The 8,616-nt window shown below is 51.1% G+C and overlaps 1 long non-coding RNA gene across 1 annotated transcript in view; it reads right to left on the bottom strand.

The window, feature by feature from the left end:
• The window catches only part of LOC143442912 (uncharacterized), a 15,030-nt gene extending 10,062 nt beyond the window's left edge, over positions 1 to 4,968 (bottom strand). The window contains exons 1-2 of the long non-coding RNA XR_013111542.1: positions 4,724 to 4,968; positions 1 to 451 (exon numbers count right to left, since the gene is read on the bottom strand). The exon at positions 1 to 451 is cut by the window's left edge and continues 66 nt beyond it. This is a non-coding gene — a long non-coding RNA (uncharacterized LOC143442912). The remainder of the gene's footprint in view (positions 452 to 4,723) is intronic.
• Between the last annotated feature and the right edge of the window lie 3,648 nt (positions 4,969 to 8,616).

The raw sequence follows: 8,616 nt of genomic DNA, 5'->3' as shown, positions 1-8,616 counted from the left end.
AGAGGGTCAGGCTTTGGCCTTCTCCAGACTAATGTCCAAATCCTCTCAGACGACTGACAGGAGCCAGCCTGGACCAGTGCTTGGCTAGATGCCTCTAATAGCTCTCCTCCTCTCTGTGTAGTGTGATGCTGGCCTGGCTGGCCTCTTTAGGGTCTAGACAGAGGGATTTGCTTTTGTCTGCTCAAGAGAATGTGAGTACTCTACACCCATGCCAGGTAAGAGTTCTGATTCTAGTCCCTGCCCAGCTACATGTTCCTAGTGTGTGATGTTTGACCAGTTGGTCTCTGCTCTCAGAGTAAGTTTTCCCATCTGTGAAATGGGTTTGGTGGCTGTCCATATGTCAAGGCTGAGATGTGAACTCTGAGTCTGGCTATAGGCAGCAGACTGGGTGGGCATATGGCCAAGGGCAGACCGTAGGTGAGCTCCTCAGGGCTGGGACAGCAGGCTCTACCTGTAAAAAAAAAAAGGAAAAATGAGGCATGGAAGTAGTGGGGACTTTCCAAGGATGGAGCCTAGGAAAGAGTGATAAGTTGGGTGAATTTAGGGGCCTCAGAGGTCAGTTGTGGTACTGAAGAGGACACAGGGGAGGGACAGCAAGGGGTGGAAAAGAACCGTGCCTACCAGCAGGCATTCATGGTAGCCGTCTGAGCCTTGGATGCCTCTGGGCCATGCATCGGGAGGTGGAAGCTGATGGCCAGTGTGAGGATGCCTGCCACAACAGGCCACAGAGATATACAGAGCAGCATTAGTGGCAGTGGCCTGGGCCAGCATGACTGGCAGAAGTTGAATGTGGCTAGGGAGATAACATGGCCATACACCTACCTCACATACCTTGGGACCCCTGCATCCTCCATAGTAGGCTCTGTACTAGTTACTCCGAGCCCTCAGAGAATGCTCTAGGCTTTCTACCCCCGACAGGCTGGGAACTCAGAGCAGCAGCATCCTAAAGAAAAAGCCAGCATCCACTCTCCTGTGGTGTCTTTGTCTCAGGAGGCTACCTCCCTAGAGTTGGCCCTAGGCTCCTGAGATCCACAGACCATGGTACTGATAGCTTTCTATGAATGCTGTCAGTGCCCCACAGGTCACAGGTGCTGATGGAGGCACCTCCATGTTAAAAAAGCCCCAGTTCAGCTAGGACTCTGACTCAGGCCTGCTAGGCCTCCCCTCCCCTCTTTCTCCCCTGGGTGGCCTTGGCTCCAGTTCCCTGGAACCACTGTGAGACGGTGAGGGGAAGAGAACCCTGGCCCTGGAGTAAAGGGCCTTAGGGACCAGAAGAGGCAGAAACTGTTATGCTGGGCCAGGCCTCTCCTGGAGCAACCAGACCCCAGCTTCTATTGCTTCGAAGCTGTGCCCCATTCGGACATGGTCCTGCTGTCCCTGCCTCTGAAGATACCTGGGAAACACAGGCCTTTGATCTCCAGAACAGGATCTGACCCTTCCCTACACCACAGACTTGTATGCTTCAGAAGGAGAACCTTATCTGCACAGGTGATACCCAACCTGAGCTGCTGACTCACTTTCTCCCTAAGGCTTCCCTTCCTAACACATGAGCTGACCTCAACCTCCACACCCTGATGAAAGAAATTTCCATAGCATGAAAGCTGCTTTTGCCCAACATTGAACATCCAGTGTTGTCACCAAACCAGCTAATGCAGGGCACCAAATATAGCATTTTGTCACCACCTGAGATCCCACACTCTCTCTTGTCTCCTGTCCAGCAACTATCTGTCTCAGCAGATTTTCTACCCTGGACATATGGTAATATGAAGGTCATCTAGCACAGGGCCCTGACTCTGGTGCAGGTTGGACCTGCAACCACAGCTTGGTCTCCTTTCTTGTTCCTTCTCTAGTCCTCTGCATTCCTCTATCCCTGTGGGTGGGGGGAGGAGGGAGGGAGGGAAAGAGATAAAGAGACAGACAGACAGACAGACAGACAGACATGGTCACTGCTCTGGTGCCCTCTTTACCCTGTTGGCCTTGCACTGGGAAGGAAGCAAGTACCATTCTAATGTTTCAGTGAGAGGACCTAGGCCAGGAGGTGACAGAGACTTTACTGAAGTCTCTGAGACCCTCTTGAGAGTGGTGTGGAGGGTTGGAGAGGCTCCTGTGACCCTTCAGATAGGGACTGAGCATCCAGCAGGATGTCCAATGTGACTCTGAGTAGGGGTATGGAGGCTTTCTCTCAGGAAAGAGCTGTAGGAACCCTCCCCACAGTACCACCTGGGTATCCCAGCAGCCCAAGCGAGGCTTGCCTAGCAAGGAGAGGAGATAACCCCACTGAGCCTAGTAACTGCTTCTGGAGAACATAGGTGATTATTTCTGCTGGACACCACTGGGCTGTAGCATGTTTTCCCGGAAGCCTGGTCATCTCCCCTTTGTTCTAGATCATCCCTGAAGCTGGAATGTACTAAAGCCTGGTACAGCTGCTTCCCAGATGACCCCTAAGCTCCCTGCCTATCCCCTCCGACACCAGCAAGGCTCTGGGCTGGCCTCCAGGACACTGGGACTCTCAAGAGGAGATGCATCCATTCCCACTCTTCAGCTTAGGCAGAGGCCAGAATGGCAGATCTAGGAGGGTCTTACACATTGTGTATCTCAGAGGGCCTGGGAGAGACTCAGACTGTCAAAGTTGCAGGAACCCCAGAGAATCCTCAGAACCCTTGAGCCAGTGGTTTCTTATGTGTGGTGAACCTCAACCATAAAATTATTTTTGCCATGACTTCATAACTGTAACTTTGCTATTGTTGTAAATCATAATGTAAATATCTATGTTTTCTGATTGTCTTAGGCAACCCCTGTGAAAGGGTCGGTCAACCCCCAAAGGGCTCGCGACTCACAGGTTGAGAACCACCCCCTGGGCTGGGCTGTGGCTGCTGATTTATCTATCTCTGTCTCTATGATGGTTCAGTTTTCCCATTCTTTTGTTTTTTTTTTTTCAGGACAGTAGCCCTGGCTGTCCCAGAACTCACTACATAGACCAGGCTGACCTTGAATTCCACCTCCTCTGCTTCCTGTGTGCCACTATGCTTGGCTTCAGTTTCCCCAATTCTTTTTAAAATTTATTTATTTTAAATGTATGAGTACACTGTAGCTGTCTTCAGACACACCAGAAGAGGTGTCCCATTACAAATGATTGTGAGACACCATGTGGTTGCTGGGAATTGAACTCAGAACCCCCAAAAAAGCAGTCAGTGCTCTTAACCACTGAGCCATCTCTGCAGCCCTGGTTTTCCCATTCTTTTTTTTTTCCAGCCTCACAAGGAAATTTCATTTTTAATTGTAATGCCAATGTTTTAGTAGAAAGTAGTTACATATAATTTTTTTTCATTAGGAAATAGTAGGGCTTTTTGATTTCAGATCTTTATATGATTTGAACAATCTTTTTATAATGATTTTTATATTCTTTAAGAATTTCACACATTTATAATGTACTTTGATTATATCTATCTTCTGTTTTCCCCACCCACCTTCTTCCAGACCCCATCTTGTCTTCCTTGAAATGCCAAATCAAGTCTTGTTCTTTAACTCTCTGAGGCTCAGTCCAGTTGTCATGTCTTGCATATTAAGGGTGTTTTGCGGAGGAAGGGCAACTCACTGAACAAAACATTCCTCAAGAAAACTTGATTCTCCCTTCTTCAGAAGCCATCAACTATCATTATCTCCTTGGCCGAGACTGGAGTTTTGTGAGTTCCTCCTCCATCCAACGTAGACTTGGTTTTGTGCAGACCTTATACAGACAACCATGTGTACAATGGCCCAGGTCTGGTCCTGTCCAGAAAACACTATCTCATGGTACTCCTCTCCAATTTCTAGCTCTTATGCTCTTTTTGCCTCTTTCTCCTTGATTATTGCTCAGGCCTAGAGATAACTTGAATATAACCCGCTGCTCTGAGTGCAGTCAAAGCGGTTTTCCCATTCTTAAAGCCAGCCTCACAGGGTTATAATAACGCATCAGGAAAAAAAAGTGTCAGATTTCCTTGGTCTAGGGCCTGAGGGCCACCAGTGAATGTGAGCTAGGGTAATCACCCCATGCATGAAAATACCCTGACCAGGAGAGCACCGACCCAGCTCAGGCCCACAGTATGGGGCCAGGGCAGGCACCGAACATACGTCTGTGACTGGCCCTGATGTTTGGGGTGAAGTACACACACATCCTCTGTCCAACTTGGCTAGGAGAAAGCAAGTAGAGATAGCTGTGCTATCTTGAAGTTGCTCATGACGGCCTGCCAGGCCTGCCAGGTCCAGCTGCATCTGGCCAAGGCAGTGGTTACTGAGTATAGTCAGTCCCCAGGCTGGGTCAGTAGTCCCTCCAGCCATCTGGTCTCCAGGTGTTGAGGGTCTTGTTCCTACCCTCCCCATTCCTAGTGTGGTTTCTATGGTTATGGGGATACCATCATACTCCTGGCAGCTCTACCCCACCTTTGGGATCTGTACCCCACCTCTATTCTCAGGAATTGAGACTTGTGCCTAGACGATAGAATGCCACAGGTTCTCAGCCAAGATACAGGGAGCAGAAGAGACAGACAATGAGGGCTGGAGGGCTGAGGGACATGGTGGGAACAGTTCAGAATGCCACCTCCCCTTTACTCTCTGCCCCCTGAAGCACATCCGGCTCCACATCCTCCAGGAGCTAGGGCAAAACCTAGGGATGTCTCTGCTCAGGGGCTGGGGATTGGTTGGCCCAGGTGGTATGACCCTGCCCTCTGCCCTGCCGCCTACTCACCCATCCCACTCAGTGACCCAGAGACAGGCCCGGAATCCAACCAGAGCAGAAGGTCGCAGCTTCCCACCCTCATGGCTGGTGGGTGGTGATCTCCCTCCTGTATGTTCAGGCACAAGCTGGACTCCAGACTCCATTGCTCTCCTTGGCTGGAGCACAGGGAGCTCAGCTTTCTGCCTGCCTCAGCCCTGGCCTCTTCCCTTCCAGGTCTCTATCACTGTGAGCATTACCCACACTGTCGGACTTCCCGTGGTTTTGCAGGCGGCACTGGTTACTGTCAGCAGCCCGCTGCTTAGTCAGATGGCGCCGCCCCACTCCACACATTTGGTCCCCTTCCAGGTCTGGGGTTATAAATAACACTTCCAGGGGTCCCTGCGGTGGCCAACTTTCTGGCTCCCACGATGCTTCCTCAGGAGGAACTCCCAGAGTCCCACTAGGACTCTCATGCTCTTGTTACCCATGGTCGCCGGAGCGAATCTGGGAACCAGCTGAGAGAAAAGAGAAAACTGCCAGGCCCTTGCTACAGCGGAACCTCAATTGCTCAGGGTCGACCATCTCCTCAGGCCTCACACTGCTCAACTTGAATAATTCTAAAGAGTTCTCACGCTATCAGACCCATATGACAAACTCACATTTTTTGGTGGAGAATTTGGGTCTTCAGGGTCTGCTTTAAAAATGTCCCAGAGCTTTTTTGTTTGTTTAGTGGTGTTGCTGGGGAGGAGAGGTAACTCAAGGCCTTGTTCATAACAGGCAAGAGCTCTACCACTGAGCCCCAAGTCGGGCCCTCCTGAAGCTGTTTCATCCATAGTAGGCTCCTATCAGAGACAACCTCAAGGTGACTTTGGCCTACCTTTCCTGATGGGCCTTAGTGTCCCCATACATCCCTAGTTGGGGCCAGGGGCAGGGTTGGTTGGCTAGAGTTCCAACACACGCTGAAGGAATCATGCTGGGGCCACATGGAGGGGAGGCTGTACTGAGAGGCCAGGCCCTAGAGCCTGGGGGAGCTGGCCAGGGACTCTGCCTTTGTCTGTGATATTGAGCTGGTCCTGTTTGGCAACCCAGGCCCTGGGATCCCGAGACATCCACTTGGATTAAGCTGTTGTGCTGGCCTGAAAGCTGGCACAGCCAGGTAGTAGACACAGCACAGGGAAGTCACAGTTTCCTGCTGATTTCACATGTTCCGTGATGCCTCTGGCCTGCTCTTTCCTTTCTCTCAGGACCTCCAGCCTCCGTGGGCTTTCCTGTTTACTGTGTCTCTGAGGCCAGCCTGGATCTAAATGGTTGGGGGCTGGTTGTTAGAATCCATTGTCATCCCATTCACAGTAGGTCACAGCACTATTGGGCAACAAGGCTGGCAGAGGTAGGCTCTGACATCTATCTCTGACATCTCACAGCTGGCTCTCATTCTACTCTGGACCCTGGCTCACTGGCCCAGGCCTCTTCAGCAGCCCAGCCCAGCTTGGCTGCCCCTCCTATACATCCCAAGCTTGCGAAAGCAAAGGAACAGTCTATCATGGACGCTCCCTACCCAAATCTACCCTCCTAGCCACCTTTGCAGGCCCCTGAGCAGTGTGACTCTTGGACTGGTGCTCAGAACTAGAGCTTTGAACAGGGCCTAGTTAGGGGGCTGTGAGTTCCCCACACTGACACACCCTCAGACTATCATCTTGCTTGGTGATCTTAGGAAAGTAGGGACTAGAAGGCGTCTACTACCCCTATACCTAGATGTAGGGAGGGCTGTCTGCCCCTCCCCCAGGACCACCCAATAGCAAACTGCAGGTAGGCAGGTAGGACTGGGGAGAGAGGCCACCCAGAGCTCAGGGCTCAGAGTCTATCAGGAAAAGGGTTCCGTGAACTAGGAAGTGCACATGGTGAAGCGCCTGCCTTACTCTGTGAATGACTCCAAGGTCAGCTCAGATTCAGCCAGTGTTTCCCAAGCAGGTGTGACAAGATAACATGGCTGGAACAATCTCAACTTTTCTTTTTTATTTTATTTTAAATTTTTAGACAGAGTCTCGTGTCTCAAGCTGATTGTGAGCTCACTACGTAGCTAAGGATGGCCTTGAGTTTTGGCCTCCACCCTGTGAGAGCTGGGAGTACAGGCATGCGTTACCATAGTCAGTTTATAGTTTATGCAGCGCTGGGGACTGAGAGGCCATTGTGGGTCCTAGGCGATCACCCTACCCTCTGCCCATCGAGTCCCAGATCCAGCCTACACTTTTAACCACATTGTCTTATTTTGTCTTAGGGGGACACAGTTTCTCTGTGTAGCCCTGGCTATCCTGGAACTCGTTCTGTAGATCAGGCTGTCTTGGAACTCAGAGACCTGCCAGCCTCTGCCTCCAAATTCTGGGACTAAATGTGTGCTCCACCATTCCTGGCAAACATGCACATACATTGTAGTTTATATTCTTTGCCCACGTATGGGGAAGTATACGAGAAAGAAAGTATGGACCCTGTTTATGTGAACACTTAGGGAGTGCCAACAAAATCTGCCTCCTGGAGGAACAAGCAGGCCTAGGACCCAGGCTTCTCCTGTCAGTGAGGTGGGGAACAGTCTCCAATACCCCCTTTACCACTCAAGTTTGCCCTTCCTGACTGGGCCTGGCATCCTGGGAAAAGTCTTTTTTCCTACAGTACAAAAGAAACAAGATGCTCTTGAAAATAGTGACTACCTTCGTAGGATGGACAAGGAAGAGGGCTGGAGGTTAAGGACCGAAGGGACTCCCCCAGGTCTGGCTGTGTACCCAAGGTAAGTGTGACTGCAGCTGCCGAAGCAGGGCATTCTGGGACTCATTGTCTTTGGGATAACATGACACTAAAGATTCTGAACTTTATACCCAACATGGTGGAACCCCTGGTCACACTCTTTCACAGCTGGTCACTGTCCACATCTGGATAGAGATATCCCATTGTCTGAAACCCAGCCTTCATCCAAGCCATCCACTGAATCTCTCTGTACCCATTCTGTGTACCTCCCTGCCTTGACTGTCCAGTACCCTGGAACCTTCTCTCTGTTTTAGCTCTGAGCTGGTGCTCTCTAAAAAGTTCAGGTTCTCAGGCAAGCAGGGACAGGTGGTAGAGTCACCCCAGGGCAGGTTCTCCCCACACCCCCAGAGGAAGCTTTCTTCTTCCAAGAGCAAACAAAACCCGTAGTTTGGCTGTGGGGCCCCCAGCACCTCTGACCCCATGATGAGGCCCTGAGTCCTCCCAGGCGCCTGGGTGTGCGGAAACACCTGTTGGCCCTAGGACGCTGGCAGCAGATACAATTCAACATGTGGGAGAGCACTGGGCGTCTGGTTCCCTAAGGAGCTACTAACCACAGCCACAACTACAGCTGGTTGGATTGAGGAAGTGGGCAAGGGGTGGGTGGGTAAGTGTCCTCAACTGGAGAGAGTGTCACTTGGCCAGGTGGGAAGAAGGCTCATGGTCCTGAGGCAGCCATTGTGGCAGGCTGAGGATAGCCCTCAGTAGCTTGGCAAGGAAGGGTGTGGACACAGTACTCTTGTGACAGACTTTGGGCCAAGGCCTTTCCCATATACCCTGACTGAGCTATGGCCTCAGAAGACAGACTCTGTATTCATCTTGATCCTTGTGCTGGCCAGCCTGGCTCATCCCAGACATAGTCTGAACAGAGGTAGAGAAGGAACATTATAGGTCCCATCTCAGCTGTCTGCTGAAAACACTGACCACAGATGCATCAGGGCAGTACACTGAGAGTCCAGTTATCACAGATGCCCACAGTGGGGAGCCTGAGGCACTATATATATTTCACATGTATATAGCACCTATGGCAGTCAGAAGAAAGCATCATATCCCATGGAACTGTTGTGAGCTTCCACGGCGTGCCAGGACCTGAACCTGTGTACTCTGCAAAAGCAGAAAGTGGTTTTTAA

The sequence above is a fragment of the Arvicanthis niloticus genome, chromosome 6, assembly GCF_011762505.2.
Source record: "Arvicanthis niloticus isolate mArvNil1 chromosome 6, mArvNil1.pat.X, whole genome shotgun sequence".
In the NCBI taxonomy this organism is placed as follows: domain Eukaryota; kingdom Metazoa; phylum Chordata; class Mammalia; order Rodentia; family Muridae; genus Arvicanthis; species Arvicanthis niloticus.
Note: the sequence above shows the minus strand (reverse complement) of the source record. Positions and strands in the feature narration are given on the sequence as shown.